At 47.2% G+C, this 22,513-nt stretch overlaps 1 protein-coding gene across 1 annotated transcript in view; it reads left to right on the top strand.

The window, feature by feature from the left end:
• The window catches only part of TSPAN7 (tetraspanin 7), a 137,002-nt gene that overhangs the window by 78,255 nt on the left and 36,234 nt on the right, over window positions 1-22,513 (top strand). The window lies entirely within an intron of this gene.

Here is a 22,513-nt window from a genome sequence, read left to right on the forward strand (position 1 = left end):
CACAAAGAAAGTACTTTCTCTGACTTTTTTTCAAAAAAAAAAAAAACCTTTAAGAGTTCTTACTGTGGTGCAGTAGGTTAAGGATCCCGCATTGTCTCTGCAGTGGCTCAGGTTGCTGCTGTGGCTGGGATTCGATCCCTGGCCTGGGAACTTCCATATGCCATGGGTGCAGCCAAATAAACAAACAAAAACAACAACAACAAAAATCTTTCTTCTTATCCATTTGTTATAGAAGTTGAAATTTTGATATTTTATAATTGTCAGTATGAACTAATTATTGGGTCATTTAGCTAACTGGGCGTTTCTTATTTATAGGCGGGTGCCATTTGGTTTCTTAGTTTTTATTTTCCTTTTACATTTCCAAATGCTTTCTCAATTTGAATAAAGCAGACCACAGAAAGACTAATATTTTTACTTCCTATAGATTGTATTACTGTTTTGTTTTAAAAATGCTTATTATTTTAATGATCTTTTTTATTGGGTTTTTAGATGATATCCATCACTTTGCTCATTTAATTTTTTCTGCAGTTTTGTTAACTAACTCTTGCCCTCAAATTTCACTGTATTTGAGATGACTTCTAGATGCCAATGTCTGAGCCAGTTCATTCGATGTCAAGTAGCACTGTTATCATAGCTCATGGTGGTTAATAGTTGAAAGTATATAAATCGAAATATTTAGAATCGGTCATTCTCACTTTTAATTAAAAATGATTTGCCTATTAAATATGTGTACAGATGTCTTTGATGCGGGGAAGTAAGCACCGAAACGTCCTTGGATTGAGTAGCTGATAGCAAGGGCTAGTGGGGTATCTGAAGATTCGGGGGAGGGGAAGAGGTACATTGGCACTTGCTCTTAGCACCTAAAAGCTCCAATAGATCTCATAAGGCTTTAGGAAATAAACAGGCCCCCCTCTATCATTCCACAACCCATGTGCCTATGTGAATATCGGTAGGATTTTGTAAAAGGTTCGTCTGTATCATTCTAAAGATGATTTAGAACAGAACCAATGTTTCTGGGACTTGGCATTTGCCTTGTTCCGCTGTTACGGCTGGGACTCTCCTGTCTGCACCCAGTGAATCTGATCTAGCCCCCGGCTCCACCCCCAGCTCTCTCTCAGCTTGGCTGGGTTTTAGAAGCAGGCAAGAGAGAGTCACCATAGTAACAGCACCCCCAGTTCCTCCACCTGCTTAGGGACTTTCTGCTCAGCATCCAGACTTTTTTTCCTTCTTGCCCCCTTTCCTTCATGCAGGACCTCACATTTATTGACACAGCTCTTTGCAGTATCCAGAGGGTCCTCATAAAACCTCTTTTCAGCGTCCCAGTGCCTCATGAGATAGGCCAGAGACACGAAAAACTTGAGACTGAGAGGGGTAAGGGCTAGCCCTGGAACCTTGGCTGCTGGATACAGCTAACTGCCTGGGCTCACAGGCTGACAAGGAGCCATGGTCAGGAGGGGGTCTGGGAAGTGAGCCCTTCTGCCGCCAACAAATGCGAGGACATTTCTCTAGGACAAAGGCCACAAGAGAAGCAGGATGTGACCTACCAGGCAGGGCCGTAGCCGTTATGCTGACTCCATGGTGAACTTGCAGGCAGTGAACCCTGCCTGGTCCTGGACCTTCAGAACCGGATTCTCTGCAGACTCTGTGACTGCCATCTCAGACTCGCCTTCCTCTCCTTGCTTGGCAGCAGCCTTGCACAAGACATTTTTGAGGGCACTTCTAAGACTTATGACTTCCCATGGCCAAAATGACATCCTTACCCAGAGCTCTGAAAACTTGGAACAGAGCTAATGAATCCAGCCAACAAAATCCAGGTTAATGTGAAAGGAAACATATACCCCAAGACCTCGTTTGCATTTTGTACTTGAACTTGGGTGGAGAGTTTTTTCTAGAAGAGGCGGAGATGCCACTGGAGGAAGAAAACTGTTGTGGAAAGTTTCTTCTGTTACATTCTGGCAAGGCTTTGGGGGACAGAGGCAGTGTCATCAAAGGATCTTGCTTCTGAACTCTTTCCATTTCCTGAGGAAGACGGTGTAGGTCTCTGGTTAAATCGCTTATGAAATAGACACCACTTCCCATCCTTTGTTGATGAGGATTCATGATATTTCACTTGTCGACAGGTCCTTGCCAGGAAGAGAAGCAAAATAAAGCAGCTCTGGAAAAAAAAATAAAAGCTTTTTTTTTTAAGTGATGCTGATACTTAATGTTTGTTCAACGCTTACTGTACGCCCCCCCCCCCACCGTGTTACCTCCTTTGGGCCTCGCCTTGTGCTACCATTTTAGGTAGTAATATTGCCTTCATTTAACAGAGAAGGAGATTGAGGGAGAGAGGAAGCAGCTTACCCCAGTTCCACAGCAGTACATTGCAGAGTGGGACTCTCACCCATTTTCTAAAACGCTGTGGCACCACCTGGGTGAGCCTTCCAGGGGAGGGGGGTTGTGGGTCTGCGTGGCTACCCCACTGGAAACTCCAGACAGGGGGACCTGTAAGCCTTAGATGGCCTTAGATGGTGACTAGTACCTCACAAAGTTCCCTGCAAGCCTCCCATTTCTGGCAAAGGATTCATTTACTCATTTTCAGACAAAAGGTTAAAAATTCCTTATTCGAAGCCCTGCTAATTTATACATACTTGCTAATGAGGGAGGATTTATTTTGCAAAACTTACACGGGTTGTACTCCAACCTCAGACAGGCCACATTTGAGCCAAATAGTGCAAAAACCTCTTGCTTTAGATGATTAGAATAGCCAAGTATATCTGCCCTCTCCAGACTTGAATAAGTCAAACCATTGAGCCATAAGACAGCAGGTGTTTCTTTTGTTATTTTCTTTTCCCCTCACTTAAAGTGCTTCATAACCATTACTCAGACTTTGAGTGAATAACTTTTCTTTTTTCAGGGCCACTCCTGTGGCACATGGAAGTTCCCAGGCTAGGGGTTGAGTTGGAGCTGCAGCTGCCAGCCTACGCCACAGCCACAGCAACACCAGATTTGAGCCTCGTCTGCGACCGCCACCACAGCTCACGGCAATGCCAGATCCTGACCTCACTGAGCAAGGCCAGGGGATCGAACCCACATCCTCATGGTTACCAGTCAGGTTCGTTAATGCTGAGCCACAACGGGAACTCCCAATGAGTGAGTAACTCTTGTTCACCATTTCCTCACAGAGACACATTTAAAATCGCAGGCGACCCTCTGTTCCAAACACCTGTCTCTGTTCAAATCAAACGTCTTACCCTCAGGAACAGTGAGGTGGCCAAGAAAATCTCCGAGGTAATTTGTGCATGAGAAGGAACACCAAGAGTAGAACATCATGGAAAACGCTGGAACACCAGCCCCAAGGCCATCATGTTGAGCAGAAGCGAAAAATGACACCAACAGCAGAGGATGATGCTGAGGCACCTGCTGGGTTGGGAACAGCAGGCCTGTGCCCCTTGTGACTAACAGAGGCAGGAGGCAAGGCCCCATGGGGTGTCTTCCCTCCACCTTCTCTAATAAGACTCTTGTCCATTGGAAGAAACATCACAGGGCAAGTTGCCAAGCTGTCACAAAGCACACAGCTGTAAGGAGTTACCCCTTCCTAATTCAAGTTCATTGTTGCATCCTGACTTTCTGGGAAGTTTTTCCTTAGCTGGCCACACTGGAAGTTCCTGTGTCCTGCTTAAAATCTCAGCTTACGGCTGTTCTTGGTATCCTGCATATTGGCCTTTGCGTGTTCCAACAGGCAGATTTCCTTCCTGCAAAATTCCGCAATTGCTTGTAAGTCGATTCTACTTCCATTGAACAAAAAAAAATCTGAAAGTGCTGTTTTTAATTCCTGTGACCCGTGAGTTCCCGTGAACACAGCTGTTCTGATGGCGCTTTAACCTTGTGCACTGCGACACATATTTGCTTCCTCCAAGACTTGCCCGGTTGGCTTCCGTTTTACATGCTCAAGGCCATGTCCGTATCTAAGAGATACATACTCTTGCGTCTTTGGTCCGAGACTTAGAAACGTCGTGGCAGTCATTGCTTCGGTTCCAACCTGGGTCCCTAGGGTGGCCCGGTTCAGTAGTGCTTGTTTTCCTTCCTGCTTGGTTATTGCTGGGGATGCTCAACTCAGTGTTTCCTCCCTGACTGCCTCCTGAAACCCAGCCATCCTTCCCCACAGGAGAGCCAGCCCCTGCTGATAGGAAATCTTTCCATGCCCACACGCCCACGGCACTTTGCCAGCCTGGATGGCTGCCAGTGGTTTGCTCTAGTTGCAAGGAGTTGATTTTCCCTGGATGGCAGTACTGGGCCACACAGGTGGCCCGCGGCACAGTAGGCTCTTCATTGATAGAAGCTTCTTTGTGGCAAAGTGCCTCTGGTGCGCCTGTGGTTCCCACAGACATTTGTGACGGTTGAGTGGTGCAGAAAAATGTTTTCATGTGGTAGTCACTTGGGGGCTTATTGTGAGGCAGAGGTTGTGTCAAGATTAGGGCATGCTGCAGGCCCCTCGAGGGGTATTAAGGAGTCCCCACCGTGTGCCCCACCTTGGGAGCCACGTCATGGAGCCCTTGCTGATAACTCTGTGAGGGCAGAAAAAGGGGCAGCTCCCTAGAACGAGCAACCTATACCTCCCTCTCCTCTCACTTCCCATGATGGCAACATGCTGCAGCCTTTGTTCTTCTATTTTTCAATTGAAATTGTATTGGAGTTCCCTGGTGGCGCAGGGGGTTAAGGATCCAGCACTGTCACTTCTGTGGCTTGGGTCAGGTCACTGCTGTGGCACAGGGTTTGATTCCCTGGCCCGGGAACTTCGACATGCTGTGGGCGTAGCCACCAAAACAGAGAGAGAGAAATTGTATTGACTTATCTCCTTTATGTGACACTCTCTCAAAAAACACAGCCAGGAGGGCCTCTAGGGTACCTTCTGAGTGCTACCTATAAAAAGGTTTTTCATTAGAGTAGAAAATTCTCGAATGCATGCTCAGAGTGAGGGCAAGTATTGCTTTGAGAAACCCTCATTTAAGTTGTGGATATACCGGGTTTCTGTATAAATCTTCTTTCTTGCATAGATTGGTGGTGGTCAAGTCTGAACCCCCTGCCGTAGAGGGAGGACCCTTCCTAGTCTCAGACTGTCTCCTACTCCCATCGACTTGCTTTTGCAGTTGGTCTAGCTTCTGCCCTGGAAGCCTCAGTTGTGCGCAACCATCCTTCCTTTGTGGACCTGGGGCACTGCTAGGTCTTAAATCCTCAAGCACAGGTTAAATTATGGCCACACTGCACTCTCTGAAGCAAAGGATATACTCATGGACTTAAGAATTTTTTTATGAGTTAAAACCAAATTGGTTTTCTATTAATTCCCGGTTAATAAGAAAACTCACCGAACCCCGGCATGGCATTGTAATTCACTTTGGTTAATGGACGCTTCTTCCTAGAATGCAGGAGGAGACGAACACAGGAGGCAGGCAGGGACCTTCACTGGGGCAAAGGGAGGCTTTTTTGGTGCTTTCCTAGTGGGTGTGGACAATGCCTTTAGCTATCTGTGCAGCACCCTAGGCCTCTGACCCACAGCATGGGTAAGGAATTGTTCTAGCAGACTCCTCCCAGCCACATCTAGAGAGTATCCTCAAAGACATATTTATTTAGTCTTGGAGTTCCCATCGTGGCTCAGCAGTAACAAACCTGACTTGGATCCATGAGGTTGCGGGTTCGATCCCTGGCCTCACTCAGTGGGTTAAGGATCCAGCGTTGCCGTGAGCTGTGGTATAGGTCACAGACGAGGCTCAGATCCCATGTTGCTGTGGCTATGGTGTAGGCCGGCAGCTGCAGCTCCGATTGGACCCCTAGCCGGGGAACCTCCATATGCCGCGGGTGAATGGAGAATGCAGTGAGAACAGCGGCAGCCACAGTTTACTGGGCATTGATGGTTTGGCAGGGGCCTATGTGATTGAGTTCACATCATCTCATCTGATCCGCTTTACAACCCTCCCAGGTGGCTGTCACCATCCCCCTTAGAGGAGAAAGCGAACTGGGTCTTAGGGAAATTAACTTATCCGAGGTTGCGCCTGAGCGGCAGAGAAGGGATACCACTGGGCCAGGCACTCACGTGCCATGGGGAGGGGAGCGGGTGGCCTCTTCACACTGATCGCATAGTCCCTCCTGGCTGGACTGTTCTCTCCTGCCCAGCCCCAGCCTTCAGCATCTATTCCATCTGGCAGGGCCCTGGTCTGAATGTTGAGTGTCAAGAAGTGATTTCCTGTTCCCTGTACCCACATGGCACGTGGCTGTCCCTCTTGTGGCATGTCACATTCTCCTGCCACACCATGTATTGGCTTATTCTTATCAGATGTGAGGATTACGTGTTCTTAGGGCGCAGTTCTCAGTGATGGTTCTACTGCTGCCTTGGTTTTGGTGGGGAAGGACCCATCATCTTGATTGGGGTCTGCTTTGGCCATTTCTGTTTTTCTTTTTTAAATTTTTTAAATGATTTTTATTTTTTCCATTATAGCTGGTTTACAGTGTTCTGTCCATTTTCTACTGTACAGAAAAGTGACCCAGTCACACCTACATATATGCATTCTTTTTCTCACCTTATCCTCCATCAGGCTCCATCATACGAGACTGGACATAGTTCCCAGGGCTCTACAGCAGGATCTCATTGCTTCTCCATATGCTTTGGCAATTTCAAGTTCAGGCCCACCCTTTGGGCAATGATTCTTTTCTTTTTTTTTCTCTTTCTCTCTCTCTTTTTAAATTCTTGTTCTTCAGGGATGAGAAGATTTTCCTTCACCGTAATCACTATGAAGTAATTTTACATGACAATCACTTATTTTCTGATTATGATTGTATTTGTCAGAGCCATTCTTTCAGGAACTTGAGCCATGATTGGTGAGGCTTTCTGAAAATATATATGCAAGCAAAAAAGACAGCTTTTATTCTACGACAGATCTGTTCCATATTTTTGCTGTTACGCACCTTCATGAGTTTTGAAAGGGGATGAGGAGGAAGCCAGGGAAAATAGAAGTAGGTTTAAAATATGCTAGCATCAAAATTGAGACTTCCCATCATGGCCCAGCGGTTAAGGAACGCGACTAGCATCCATGAGGACTCAGGTTCGATCCCTGGCCTCGCCAGTGGGTTAAGAATCTGGAGTGGCCATGACATGTAGGTCACGGTGTAGGTCACAGACATGGCTTGGATCCCGTGTGGCTGTGGCTGTGGTGTGGGCTGGCAGCTGCAGCTCCGATTAGACCCCTAGCCTGGGAACCTCCAGATGCCGCAGGTGAGGCCCTAGAAAGACAAAAAGACAAAAAAAATGGATTTTCTTTGCATTTTGAAAGTCTGAAGATAATTGAAATTTGGTTTACCTGAATTGGACATCTAGAGGGCTTTCCTTCTAGGGGAAGGGAAATTGCCATTTACTGAGCCCCTGCTCGGCCCTGAACACCACATTCACTACCCTTCCTGGCTTCCTCCCCACCCCCTTTAAAAGCTCATAAGCAGCCTAACAGCGAAATATGGGAACAAATGGGCAATTCCCAAGCTGGCGTCTTATCACTGTTTTTACAGAGATGGAAGTGGGCTCAGTGAGGTGGGGCTCAATGTACAGCATTCCTGATCTGATAAAGCTGGCATTGACCCCCAGCCCAAACTCTTTGTTCACGGCATTTGCTGTTCAAGGAGAAGCCCTGGCATTTTCTCTGTAGGAGAGGAGAGAGGCTCTGTCTGTGACTCCTGAACAAGCTCTCCCCACCCCTTTGCCAAGGCGGACTTGATTAAATCACTTACACTTTGAGATGAATTGCTCTTTTATTGCCTGTTAAGGGCATTTTTTTCTCTCTCTCTTAATGCTAAAACTTAACTATGAAATATGCCTTTTACAGTGAAATTTCAGGGACTCTGACATTTACATGGGAGGAAAAGATGAGAGCAAGATCCCACCTCGTGCTTCTCAAGTCGGAGACAACTTAACTGCCTGGGAGTTGAGGCTGACTCTGCTTTGGAGGTTAAGTCACAATAGTGAGCAAGACATTTGTTGAGCACTTTCCTAGGTTTGGGGCAGGGTCCTAAGCACTTGAGCTGTATTTCATGGAATCCTGACTATACATGACTATATCCATGAGATAAGCCTGTGGTCCCCATTTGATATACGAGCGAAAGGAGGCTTCGCCCAAGGTCACGTACTAGGTGGTCACAGGAGCTGGGCTTTATGTCTGGTCAGGTGTAAGGTGAAGCCCATGCTTGATCTTCGTGCTCCAGGACTTGTGTATAAATCCTTGGCCTTGGAGACTAGAGAGAGGCCGCAGTTGATGCTCAGAGGGCAGCACTCTCTCTAAGCACTTCTGTCTGCAGCTCCGAGGATAGGCTCCAGACTTTCTCAGGTGAAGGTTCGTTCCTTCCAGATGTTTGTTTGGAGTTGAACAAAGAAAATGGCAAGAAAAAAAAAATGCAATGCCCATGGTGGCCCAGTGGTAATGAACCCAACTAGTATCCATGAGGATGCAGGTTTGGTCCCTGGCCTCACTCAGTGGGTTAAGGATCTGGTATTGCCATGAGCTGCAGTGTAGGTTGCAGAGGTGGCTCAGATCCCAAGTTGCTGTGGCTGTGGCGTAGACCGGCAGCGGCAGCTCCGATTCGACCCGTAGCCCGGGAACCTCCATATGCCGCAGGTGCAGCCCTAAAAAGCAAACAACAACAGCAATAAAGAAAATGGTAAGACCCTCACAGCGCAACTGCCCTCATGAAGGCGGGTAGTTTGTTCTTGCTGAATCCAAGTTCTGGCTTATTTTTACCTTCCACGTGACATTGACAGAGTTACCTATGAGGAAAGGCATCCAAAGACCCTCTTGGAAGGAGGTCGCAGTCCTCTGGCCAGCTCGAGCCAACAGCAGAGCTCTGTAATGCCACCTCCTTGGCATACTTTTCCATTTTGTTTCAGAGCATTTCCTAGGGTGTCCCCATGAGGCAGATATTATCTCTTTTTTATAGATTGGGGCTTGAGGCTCAGACCAAAAATGGCAGAGATCAGATATAAAAGGAGGAGAGGTTAAAAAGGGAACAGAAAAGAAACACCTTTCCCCGGATCATGTTCTTTAGTCTTCTGGAAAGCCCGCTTACCATTTTACCTTGGGATTTGTGTGGCCTGTCTCCACAAGCTGGCCTCTCATGCTGCTACCGCCTCTTAAATTTCACTACGAAGTATAAAATCCTGATTTCCACTAGGTATGCCGAGTCCTCCCCCTATTACGGAAGAGATCGGTTGCAGTTTTTTCACGGATGCCATTAGCAGTTTCTTTTGTTCTGTCTCTGACACGCTCCAGTGTGTGCATTTGTTTTGCAAGAGTGCATTTGTAACCTGTCTTCAACCTGTCTGCAGTGATGCCTGGGGATTAAAGGGAACACATCTCAAGTTATATAGGTACCATTAAATTGGGCCGCGGTGGCAAGGACATCGCAAGATTAGACTTAGGATTTAGGGCGACTCATTGAAGAAGTCAGCAGAACGATGTTGTGGGCATCCTAGGAGACAATAGCATCCTGGCGAAGGAAAGCCACCCACTCTTTCTGTGGATATATATGGGACACTTATGTTTTGTTCATCACCGTGCTGAGTACTGTGGTGGAGTCAGAAAAGGCTGGGAGGTTGTCCGTATTTCCCAGCTACCATCTATTTGGAGAGCTAAGACCTCAACATGAAGCAGATGAGGCACTCTCACTGTAAGCGCCACCGAGTGGTCTTTGTAATCTGCGGTGTTAGAAGGCAGCTGTGCTCGCCACTATACCACCAACATTGCGTGGTGTTGGCTGCATTGCAGCAAACGTTGACAATATACAAGGGTCCAGAAGATGCCACCTCTCACCTAAGGAAGCCTCCTTCCGCTGAGAAAGGTGCACATGTAAATGACCAAAACATAGTGTAGCCATGTAATGGAAACCGATAAAAGAGTGGGCAGCTGGAGGCCAGTGATGAAAGCTTAGACTGGACCAGTCTTGCTTGGGTTCAAATCCTGGGTCTGCTGCTTACTGATCACGTGATCTCGGGTGGCTTATTTAACCCTTCTGTACCTCCACTTCCTCATCCATATCATGGAGAAGAGTAGTAGTATCTACCTCATGGGAGGTGGCGTTGTTATAAGGAGTAACTAAGTTCACACACACACACACACGAGTTCCTGGTAGATGGCGATGCTGGGCAAGTGATGGCGAAGAGCGGTACAGAAGGGGAGGGAAGCCCTGCTAGGAAAGGGTGGTGTGCAGGCCAGGGAAAGTTGTACAGTGAGTCCCTACCACCCGGTCTTTAAACTGTCCAGGCAGAAAATGAGCAAAGACCTAAAACAGCGTGATGGGTTGTGGGGAGCTGCAGGTATTGAAATATCAGATTTCAATGTAGGGGATTTAAATCCTAGGAGAAAACATGACCCAAGTTGGGCTTTAAAGGATGGATAGAATATTGCTAGGCGGGAAGGAGCACGTTTCAGCTTGGAGACAATGAATGAGCAAAGGTCTAGAGTTGAAGCTATTTGTTCAAACACATACAAAAGAATACACAAATGGAGTTCCCGCTGTGGCGCAGTGGAAACGAATCCACCTAGGAACCATGAGGTTGCGGGTTCGATCCCTGGCCTCGCTCAGTGGGTTAAGGATCTGGCGTTGCCATAAGCTGTGCTGTAGGTCGCAGACACAGCTCGGATCCTGCGTTGCTCTGGCTGTGGCTGTTGTGTAGGCCGGCGGGTACAGCTCTGATTTGACCCCTAGCCTTGGAACCTCCATATGCCATGGGTGCGGCCCTGAAAAGAATATGCAAAAAAATTTTTAAAAGGATCACAAAAGGGGACAGTTCCAGCAATGCGGTTGGTTGCTAATACTCAGGAGAAAGGGCTCGATCCTAAAACATGGAATTGAGCTTTAGCCTATGATGAACTATTGTTTCCCTGATTTTAATAAGGAAAGCAAAATTGTCAGGATGGAAGCTGGGCATGAAAGGAAAGAACTTTGTGACAAGGGGGTCAAGCATAGATTAAGGGGGGGGAAACTGGGTATTTAAATCAATTTTGCTTTGGTGATAATGAGTGAGAGATGACAAGTAAGCACCAAAAGGGTAGTGTCTTTGCATTAAAGGACCAACAAGGTAACTTGCTCGAGGTCCTGGCACCCCGTGAAGGCTCTGTGCTTCCCTCACTCCAGGGCTATGAATTTTGCTCTCAGTGTAGGCTGGATGGCTCCAGTGAGTGTGATAAAATTAGTGGAGCCCAAACTCCCCCCACCCCCTTCTTTCCAAACTGCACTGACCTCAGTCAACTATGCACAGGAGAGAGATTTTGATTCAATAGGGCGATGTATAGGTTAAAATTATTCTGAGTCACCTGCTTTGGGGATCATTTTGCTGAGAAGTGCTGATGCTTCTGACCTTGAGTATAAGCAACAGCAGCAGTGTTGTTCTGGTGGCATTCTGTGATGGCTAGTCTATTTTTTCAACCTCCTGTGACAGCCTGGCAGTGACTGGGAGTGGGGAGAAATGACACTAACATCAAAATAGATGTTCATCCAGTACGCCGTAGCTTGGTTTTTCAGTATTGAACAAGTGTCCCTTTTCATTTGTGATGTTGGTGTTTTCTTAGTGATTTTTGTATTTCAGAATAAATGTTATCACTACAAACTGTCCTGATAAATCTGTTCATGTTCCCAGAAGCTCTGTTACACCCTCCCCTCTTTCTGTGAAAGCAGTTGTTTCGTGGTCATTAAAAGGGGACACTTTGAAGGAGTCTGGATGGATGAATGAATGCCTTGGATTCTAGTCCTGGCTCTGCCTCTCACTAGCTGTGTGATCTTGGGCAAATATTCTGCTTCTCTGGGCCTCAGTCTTTTCATTTGTAAAACTGTAGCGGGGTGGGTTGGACTAAGTGATGCTGTGCATGAAGATAACGGCTAACGTTGATTAAATGCTTCTGATGGACCAGGTGGTCTTCCACGTACTTGACACATCTTGACTCCCTTAACCGTCCCATCAGCCCTATCAAGGAGGTACCCCTGACCCGACAGGAAACCTGCCACACGCGGAGGTAACTTGCCAAAGAGCTCTCACATGGCAGGTGGTACAGACACGATTGTTCTGACACAGGAAGACCGCCCCTGAGCCTGTTCTCATGGCCACTGCTGCCTCCTGCCTCCCTCTCTTTCCCTGCTGACCGTAGGTGGCCTCTAGTTCGGTATCCAGTGGGGGTTCAGGATACATGACCTCCGTGTTTGTAGTGAGGTCTCCCCACTCGTCTGCACTCATCTCTGACAGGACCAGCTTGAACCCACTCAGACGGCTCATTGCTCCTTTGATGTTCAGAATCTCCTGAGGTGGCCGAGGGGTGGGGAGGGGGCATCTCTGGAGCCCTTGCTGGTTGCCAGGAGCTTTTAGTCCTGCTGCCCTTGAAGCCCATCGCTGCCCAGCTGGGTCTCATCCTTGTGACCAGGGTCTCTGCTGAGTAATCCGAAGGCAGGCCTGCGGGTGAAGGGGCTGCTGGACTTCATGCCTTTTCCAAGAGCTCTGGTTGAAACACCTGGTTTGCACAGATTTGAAAATGAATGAAAAACAAGCTTTTTCTCAAGAAGGCAGAAATGACTGTGCAGAAAGTGAGGCGATGGGTGTTCTCTAGCGGCAAAACAGTATGGTTTATTTTTCCTAAAATCCGCAGCAGACATCTGGATTCATAACTGTCTAGATACTTAACAGAGTGAAAGCCTCTTCCAAGAGGCAATTCTGAACATAAAAGGATTCTCCGCAGTACATGTTCTTTTTTAAAAAAATTTATTGTTTCTATTATAGTTGATTTACAATGTTCTGTCAATTTCTGCTATACAGCAAAGTGACCCAGTCGCATATATACACATATAGACACACACACACACACACACACACACACACACACACACACATTGTTTTTCTCACATTATCCTCCATCATGTCCCATTACAAGTGGCAGTCCAGGTTCTTGGTAACGTCCATGGCTATGGAAATATTTGGAAGGGCTTAATAATATCAATGTTAATGATAACAATAGGATAGCCATCATTTTTGTTTCATATTTTCTGCTTATCAGGCCCAAATGGCTGCTGACTACATTAGACATATTATCTATTTAAACTGCTCACTGGAGTTCCCTGGTGGCCTAGCAGTTAAGGACTTGGTGTTGTCACTGCTGTGGCTGTGGTTACTGCTGTGGTTTGGGTTCGATCCCTGGCCCAGGAACTTCCACATGCCACAGGCACAGTTAAAACAAACAGACAAAAACTGCTTATCAACTCTATGAAATAAGAGAGCAGAGCCATTGTACACGTGGAGAACTCAGAAGCATAGGGTCATGTTTTTGGTTGTGTTTTTTGTTCAAATTAAAGTACTACTTGTCAAGCACCTGGCAGCAAGTTACTGGCCTGACAAGTTGCAGACATTTATTGGTCAAATGGACTGAAAATTATGGTCTCTTTTTTTGGCCACACTTGTGGCGTGTGGCCAGGGATCAAACACACACTACAGCTGTAACCAGAGCCACGGTAGCAACAACACCATATCTTTAACCTGCTGAGCCACGCGGGAACTCCAAAACTATGGTCTTTAGTCTAGCGATAGTTGGTGCATTTTCGAATGACTCCTGTGAGGATATTAAAACTTTGGGGAAAGTCTTCTGGCAAAAAGTACACGGGACTGCAGAGCTTTTGCTGTAATATCATTTGTACTGCATGTTCACAAAAGAAAGGAAAAGCTGCAGGATTTCGTGGCCAACAGGATGTGGCTGCGGCTTTGATTAGTATGTTTTGTTGGGCCGTTTGGCTCACGCACATTAACGTAGAGAGCTGTGGGATTTCGTGAAGATGACATTTGTTTTTACCCTTTCCCTGAGGTGGCAGTGCAACCGAGGAGAGGGATTGGGAGGGATGCGTGCGTGTAAAATGGGGATTCTCAACAGGAGATGTCAGAAACCAGATGAGAGAGAGAGGTGTAGCTGAAGAAAAGGAGTTCGCACTTACCGTGGCTTGGAAGAGATGCTGAATCTCCAGATCCTTTGAAAGGAGGGCACGAGCTTTTCTCTGCCTCCCAAAAGGAGTAGAAAAGTTAAGAAGCTCTAGTGGCTTCATCGTTTGAGTACACCATGCTGTGATTTTTTTATTTTTTCCATCATAGCTGGTTTACAGTGTTTCGTCAATTTTCTACTGTACCGCAAGGTGACCCAGTCACACATACATGTATACAGTCTTTTTCTCACATTATCATGCTCCATCAGAAGTGACTAGATATAGTTCCCAGTACAGTACAGCAGGATCACATTGTTTGTCCATTCCAAAGGCAATTGTTTGCATCTATTAACCCATCTGACTTCCTCCCCCTCCCCCTTGGCAACCACAAGTCTGTTCTCCAAGTCTATGAGATTCTTTTCTGTGGAAAGGTTCATTTGCGCCATATTAATATAATAAAATTAATATTATATAATATAATAATAATATTGATATAATAACCTAATGGTTCCAGATCTAAGTGATGTCATATGGCATTTGTCTTTCTCTTTCTGACTTACTTCACTCAGTATGAGAGTCTCCAGTTCCATCCGTGTTGTTGCAAATAGCATGATGTTGTTCTTTTTTATGGCTGAGTAGTAGTCCCTTGTGTGCATATACCATATCTTCTTAATCCATTAATGATGTGATTTATATGCTGTAATTGCATATATTCCTGTGGAGTGAGATGTCCCTAAATTTTAAAAATGCGTTACATTTTAAAAGTGTGTTGGGGTGTTACTTGATTTTGTAAAATTCCACCTTTCAGAGGGAGAGCGAGCACAAATGCCACTCCATTGCTTTCATCTTTACTTCTGGGATCTTTCTATCTTAGGTTGCCAGAGACTGGTTGTCCCAGCTCAGAGTCTTTCACTGAGGTCACTTACATTCCCCCGCACTCTGCTTAGAAAGAGTAGCACCAATGTGCGTCTTAAAGGTAACTCAACCCGAAAACCATCCCACCCTCAGAGAGAATCCAGGCTGCCCTGGGGGAAAAGAGAGGCATCCAAGTTTGAAAAGGGATGTCCTGACTAGAGACTTTCTTCTAATTATACTCAGCTGGAAATGTAAACATTTAAAAAATTATCCTCACTGCTGCTCTAACACAGAAGTTGCTACAGGTCGGTTTTGCTCGCTAGAGTCCTTTGGCTAAGCTCTGTAAATTATTCTCCAAGTTGGATTAAAGGGAGAGAATCCACACAGTTAGTACACGAACCATCATTGTAAATCTGGCCTGAGTTTGACCAAAGCACATTTGTCAGATGCAGAATTTTGCATCACAGGATTCTGTTTTTAACACTGTTAATTCCCACAAGGTACCAAATCTCTTGAGAAAATAAGCATTTCTTGAGTGCGTGAAGTAGGGCACCGTGCTGGGGCCACCAGCGAGGTAAAACACAGTGGCTCAGTTCCTAGCCTCAACTGGTTGCACGCTATTAAGATGACAAGGCAGATGCTTGCAAAGTTTCAAGACAGATCAAATCTGCAGTCATGAAGTGACGTCATTGCAGCGGTGTTCATGGAAAAGGTTTGTTTTTTTATTTTGGGTTTTTTGTGGGTGGTTTTTTTTTTTTTTTTTTTTTTTGGTCTTTTTAGGGCCTCACCTGTGTTATATGGAAGTTCCCAGGCTAGGGGTTGAATCACAGCTGCAGCTGCCACAGCAACACCAGATCCAAGCCGCATCTGCGACCTACACCACTGCTCACGGCAATGCCGGATCCTTAACCCGCTGAGCGAGGCCAGGGATCCAACCCGGCTCCTCATGGGATGCTAGTCGGGTTTGTTACTGCTGACCCACGACGGGAACTCCCAGAAAAGGTTTTCTCTTAACCCTTTGATCTTGAGTCTTTATTTTCAAGGTGTGATGACTGAAGAGCCCTCAACACTGGGTTTTAGGCGCAGATGGCGTCCTGTGCTTTGTGGCAGGTTGTCAGCTCTGATTCCTGCACATTAGGATGCTGCTGTCAGTAAACTCACTTCTCAGGGGAACGTAAAGTTTGGAGAATCAGGTCAGGTACAAGTTGGATACTCAAAATAAAATGAATTAAACTAGGTCTCCGAAAGCTGGTCGATAGAAGTCCCTAACATGGTGTCATCCAAAGGACTTGGCCTGTGAGCCGGGACATGGGGTTTTATTTCTGTCACTTCCAGGATGTGGGACTTGGGCTCGCATCTCATTTTCTCTGAACCTGCTTCTTCCTCTTCCAGACGGGCCTGTGGACTCTCTGGGCCCCGTGGGGTTATGATGCGTATTCAGTGGAACTTTTCTGAATGAAAATGCTTTAGAGACTAAAGCGCACAGCAGATGGGAAACGCTGTTTTAACGTTACTTGCCACACAAAGCCGAAGAGCCATTTTCTTCCTCCCGCCGCCTCTGATGATTATGCGATAACATTTCATCACGCCTTCTTTTCTTTCTGCTTGTGTTTTGTGGTCTTCCCTCCAAACATACCTCAGTCAAGGTCAAGGTCATCTCCCATCGCCCCCTGACGCCCCCTCCAGTGAGCCCTGTCCCCTCCTCCGAGGGTCACGCTCCTGATTTCTATCATGGTCTGTTAGTTTAGGCTCTTGCAATTCCAGTGACTGAGGAATCAACAGATGCCAACTTGACGTTATCCCCGTGGTGTCATGAGGGCCCCTGGTGCAATCGCAGACTTGTTTGCTCTTTTTCTAACTCCATCATGTATTGAAATTTTTGTAAATGAACATCCTCTAGCCTTTTAGAAGGGGTTTGTTTCCTCTGTACTTGCTCCCTGGTCGCGTTGACAGATGGTGACACCGTGGGATACCTCTTCCTGTTCCCTGTGGTCCCCCTTTACCCATTTCTCTCCCAACAGCCAAGCCCTCATCCTTGCTTCGGTAGCGTCCTGCTGCAGTCGTGGAAGCCACTGTCGGCTGACCTGGCAAATCAGAAGAGGGGCAGTATTTAACCAAAGGCGTGAGGGCTTCCAAAGGATCCCGCCAACCCCATCACACAATTTAAGCGCGAATGACCTGGAACGGTTCAGAGAGCCTGACCGTGAATGTGTTGGGTGACGTACAGGCCACGTTAGGGGAGGGTCTTCATTTATTGCAGGTCACTGGGCACCAACCCTCAGATGTGGTCAAGGGCCTGAGCCACACTTTAGGAAACGAGGCCAGGGATGGAACCTTATCTTCATGGATACTAGTCGGGTTCTTAACACACTAAGCCTCAATGGGAACTCCATCAAGTTGTCTTTTTCTGAACTTCTCATTTGCCAGAGACCACAGCAGTCATATTTCTTTCAAAGCACAGCATGGAAGCAGAGCAAGAGCCTTGGCCTGTGCTATCAAAGCTCTCTTTCTGATCATGTTTAGTTCTGAAAAGCAAGCACTCAATGCCATGGGATACATACAGTTAAAAATACAGTCCCACAAGGGACCCATCTGTGGTTGTGCTGGAAATGGGGCTCCCTCAAGAGGCAGTGACTTGGTCTGCTACCAGAATGTTTTAATGCTGCACAGTCCAGGGGTTGCTTGCAGTGAGGCTGACCAGGTAACCTGCTCACACCCCCTCCCCTTGAGCAGGAGGGGTCTCTGGGGATGCAGTGAGGTGTTCACAGAGGCTTAGAGCATAAGGATAAATGCCAGTCATAAGAGAGATGCAGCAGGAGTTTCTGTTGTGGCACAGCAGAAGCAAATCTGACTAGGAACTATGAGGTTGCGGGTTCGAGCCCTGGCCTCGCTCAGTGGGTTAAGGATCCAGCGTTGCCATGAGTCGTGGTGTGGGTCACAGACGTGGCTCGGATCCTACGTGGCTGTGGCTGTGGTGGAGGCCTGCAGCTGTAGCTCGATTCGACCCCTAGCCTGGGAACCTCCATATGTCGCGGGTGCAGCCCTAAAAAAAAAACAAAAAATAATCATAATAACAAGAGAGATAGAGCAAATCCTAAGTGTGTTAAGAGGAAGAGGAAGTGATCACTGTCTTGGAGCATCAGGAAAGGCCTCTTGGTAGAGCGAGCATTTTCGTTGTGCCTTGAAGGGCCTGTGGGACCTGGCTGGGCAGCAATGGGGGCAGGAGGGCAGAGCAGATAGAACAGGCGTGCACCGTGCAGGAGTGCGAGCTCGGCCATGGCATCTGTGTCACCTCAGGGGTGGAAAGTGGAGCCGCAGTTGTCCCCATAACCAAGTGCTAATCGCACAGCTCTTCTGAGGAGCTACGTTAATTGTTTTAGAGAGAATAGATTTCTGGTGCAATAGACCATTACTAATAGCATTTTATTAGACACTTTCTTCGTTTACTTCCAATGTATGTCAGATTTGCCAAAGAATCTTTGTCTCTGTCCAAAAAGGATGAAGAGAGAGGGGAAAAAAAGAAAAGGATGAAGGTTGCCTCTACAGCTTGTGTAAATTTATCTTTAACCAGCTTCACGGATGCCGAAAGGCAGCCAGGCATTCTGGTTCTAGCCGTGAGATGGTGGAGAGTGAGTGCCTTTGCCCGGGAAAGATGGAGGGATTATAAAAATAGAGCGGACATTCCCTCAAGCGCCTTTTCCCCCTTTTAAAGAACACAGCTCAGGAGTTCCCGTCATGGCTCAGTGGTTGACGAATCCGACTAGTTTCCATGAGGACATGGGTTTGATCCCTGGTCTCGCTCAGTGGATTAAGGACCCGGCGTTGCCATGAGCTGTGGTGTAGGCTGCAGACGCGGCTCGGTTCCCGCGTTGCTGTGGCTGTGGTGTAGGCTGGCGGCTACAGCTCTGATTGGACCCCTAGCCTGGGAACCTACATATGCCACGAGAGCGGCCCTAGAAAAGGCAAAAAGACAAAAAAAAAAAAAAAAGAAAGAAAACCACAGCTCATTTTAGTTGTGACATTTCACCAAGCAGGTATTTCTTTTTTTTTTTTTTTTTTTTTTTTTTTTTTTGTCTTTTTGCTATTTCTTTGGGCCACTCCCACGGCATATGGAGGTTCCCAGGCTAGGGGTCTAATCGGAGCTGCAGCCACCGGCCTATGCCAGAGCCACAGCAACGCAGGATCCGAGCTGCGTCTGCAACCTACACCACAGCTCACGGCAACGCCGGATCGTTAACCCACTGAGCAAGGGCAGGGACCGAACCCGCAACCTCATGGTTCCTAGTCGGATTCGTTAACCACTGCGCCACGACGGGAACTCCATCACCAAGCAGGTATTTCTGTTGCTCTTCATGTGACAGAATTACGTGGCCTAGCATTTCCTGTTGATCAAAGGAAATGTTGTTTGGAGTCTGGGAAAATGGTTGCCCCGGTTCCTGCGTTGCTGAAAGTCCTGTTCATTCACATATGAAAATCCAAGGAGATAATTGGCCAGGAAAAGCACAAGCCTTTCAGGGCAATAGTCAGGATCAGAATGACTTTTAAGGCAATTCTGCCTTTCCTGCTGGCTTCCCATCCTTAAGATTTCTGTCTCCTGGTTGCCTCCCAAATGCCCAGAAAGCTGTTGACCTTCGGTTGTCACAGGTCCGTTTTGTGCAATGCCTACTATTAGTTCTTCCTTGTACTGAGACAACAATCTGTTTCCCTAGACCTTTCCCCATAACTGGCTTAAATATATAGATAGACCTTTGAAGACTGGCCCACAAACACTGGCACCATGTCTAACACTGTTTTCAAATAACATGCATTCTGAGTTCCATCTAAATAATGTATAAATAATCCGGAGCGCCAGCCGGTTCATCCATTGGAGCATGCTCAGTGGTGGGGGGGGATGGGAAAGGAGGGGCAGGCGGCAGGAAAGGAGAAGGGAGACCAGTGCTCCCAGGGGCCGTCTGTAGGGAACGTCTCATCCTACCCCTGCCTTTCCTTATCTTTCCTACGTGTAGACCATTAGAAACTGCCTTAAAAAAAAAAAAACCTCATGGGAGTTCCCATTGTGGCGCAGTGGTTAACGAATCCGACTAGGAACCATGAGGTTGTGGGTTTGATCCCTGGCCTCGCTCAGTGGATTAAGGACCCGGCGTTGCCATGAGCTGTGGTGTAGGTGGCAGATGCAGCTTGGATCCCGTGTTGCTGTGGCTGTGGTGTAGGCTGGCGGCTACAGCTCTGATTAGACCCCTAGCCTGGGAACCTCCGTATGCCGCGGGAGCGGCCCAAGAAATGGCAAAAAGACAAAACAAAACAAAACTCATGGAAATTGGTTCAGAAGGCTGGCTTTCTCATTACTCAGTCTTTTTTTGTTTGTCTTTCTGTCTTTTTAGGGCCACACCCGTGGCATATGGAGGTTCCCAGGCTAGGGGTCCAATCGGAGCTGTAGCCACCAGCCTGCACCACAGCCACAGCAATGCAGGATCCGAGCCATGTCTCCAACCTACACCACAGCTCACGGCAACGCCAGATCCTTAACCCATGGAGTGAGGCCAGGAGTAGAACCCACGTCCTCATGGATGCTAGTCAGGTTTGTTCACCACTGAGCCACGATAGGAAATCCATCATAGCTCAGTCTTAAGAAACACTGAGGCAGTGTAAAGAAACCCAGGCTTCTCTTTACATCACTCACCCATGTGGAGGCGGGGGAGGGGGCAGGGACTGGGTAATATTGGATGAAGAGGAGCCCAGCCCTAGGAGCTTCCCCGCTTTGCTTACACTGCTGTGGGAGGCAGAAACCGGGATGGTTGGGGAAAACGCCCTGGGGTTGGTCGGAGATGAATTTAACTCTGGCCTGGACCACTTATTAGCTTTGTGGCTTTGAAGACGATATCAAGCCTTTCGAAGCCTCCGTTTTCAAAGCCTGTTTTTCATCTGCAAAACAGATTAAGAATAAATGGGACGATACATGTGGAGAGCCCACTGCTGCTCAGTAAATGCCATTCATCACAGGCACATACTGTGGTTCCGACTGTGCCCTTAGTTCATGAAGGACTGATTGCACCCCCTTCTGGGGTATGGGGCTGCTGCCTCAGCTGGTGACTCAGCCCATGGCTTTGGTTCAGAGCTACTTTGAAAATCAGATGACTCCAGGGCTTCAGAGCAGGTATATTTCAGCCATGTATATATTTCAGCCATGTATATTTCAGCCATGACCTCTCGTTCCTCTTCTCAGCCCAAACCCAGAATACCCGGGTTGCCTAAACTTTCCCCAGAACATGCTACAGTTTCTGTTCGTAGCTCAAGCTTTCCTGATTCTTCAGATTGGCCCTTGTGTAGATTTGTGTCTAATGTCTGATAGTTAACATTTCTGGCTCTCCCAATATATGCATCAAGATATTTATTCTCCATCTTGGCTCTTTTTTTTTTTTTTTTTTGGTCTTTTTAGGGCTGTACCCACAGCATATGGAGGTTCCCAGTCTAGGGGTCTAGTCAGAGCTGTTGCTACCAGCCTACACCACAGGCACAGCAACATGGGATCCAAGCCACATCTGCAGCCTACACTACAGCTCACAGTAACACTGGATCCTTAACCCACTGAGCAAGGCCAGGGATCAAACCTACGTCCTCATGGATGCTAGTCAGATTCGTTTTCACTGAGCCATGATGGGAACTCCGTCCTGGCTTTTTAAGTGTCAAGCTGTAGCTTGGAGCAGAGCATGTCTGTTTCTATAGATCGTCCTGCTTGCAACAGGAGAAATAATGGATAGCATTTTCAGATCAATAAATTGGAGGCCATGCCTGCAGATTTTAGTTTTTAATTGTGGCAGCCAGATTCTCTGGGTTGAGAATCCATCTGGCCTCAGTGCCAGGACGGATGGCACTGGCTCCTGAGCTTTTCTTTGCTATGTGTAGAGAGTTGGGGAGAAAGAATCCTCTCCAGGGCAGGCTGCCTAAGAGGATGTGAAGGGAAGACAGTGGTTGAGGACCAGGGCTTTGAGTATCTATTGTGCCACTTAGTGGTGATGACCTCAGGCAGGTTTCATAGGGTTACTAGGAGGAGCGAGCTCAATTAAGGCGTTAAAGCACATAGCATTGTAGCATCGCACCCAACACGTAGTAAGCACGCCCCCCACCCCCACCCCCTGCCGTAGTACATTTTTTAAGAGAGAGAGAAATTTTGCTTATATAAGCACTGCTCACTCTCTCAACTCCCAACCATCAATTACAGAGCTCATGGAGTTACGGGATGTTAGCGCTTCAAATCATGTTTCCATGAGTGCTGATGGGTTAGATGGAACCATTCCATGCTTTTCCATTTCGTCCCCCTTGTGGTCAAAAGCGGACATTTATGAAGCAGTGTGTGGGATCAGAAGCGAATTGGCCAAAGACTAGGGTTTTTTTTTTTTTTTTTTTTTTTTTAATCTGAGTGCGTCAAGTTCACCATTTGGCTTCCTTAGTGCAGCGCTAGTGCCGGGCAACGGCAGGGCCTCCGAAGCTCACCCTCGCTCACCTGCCTATCACCTTGTATCCAATCACCCAACAACTTTGCTGCGTACCTATTTTTAGCAGACATTTATCTTGGCTCTGGGGATACATCAATAAAACAGGCTGGGGGAGTTCCCGTCATGGCTCAGCGGTTAATGAACCCCACTAGCACCCATGAGGACAGGGGTTCGATCCCTGGCCTTGCTCAGTGGGTTAAGGA

Source organism: Sus scrofa, chromosome X (assembly GCF_054392235.1).
Source record: "Sus scrofa isolate SSC_HxYL_T2T_F1_AM1 chromosome X, Sscrofa_HxYL_maternal_Yorkshire_Landrace_v2.0, whole genome shotgun sequence".
NCBI lineage: Eukaryota > Metazoa > Chordata > Mammalia > Artiodactyla > Suidae > Sus > Sus scrofa.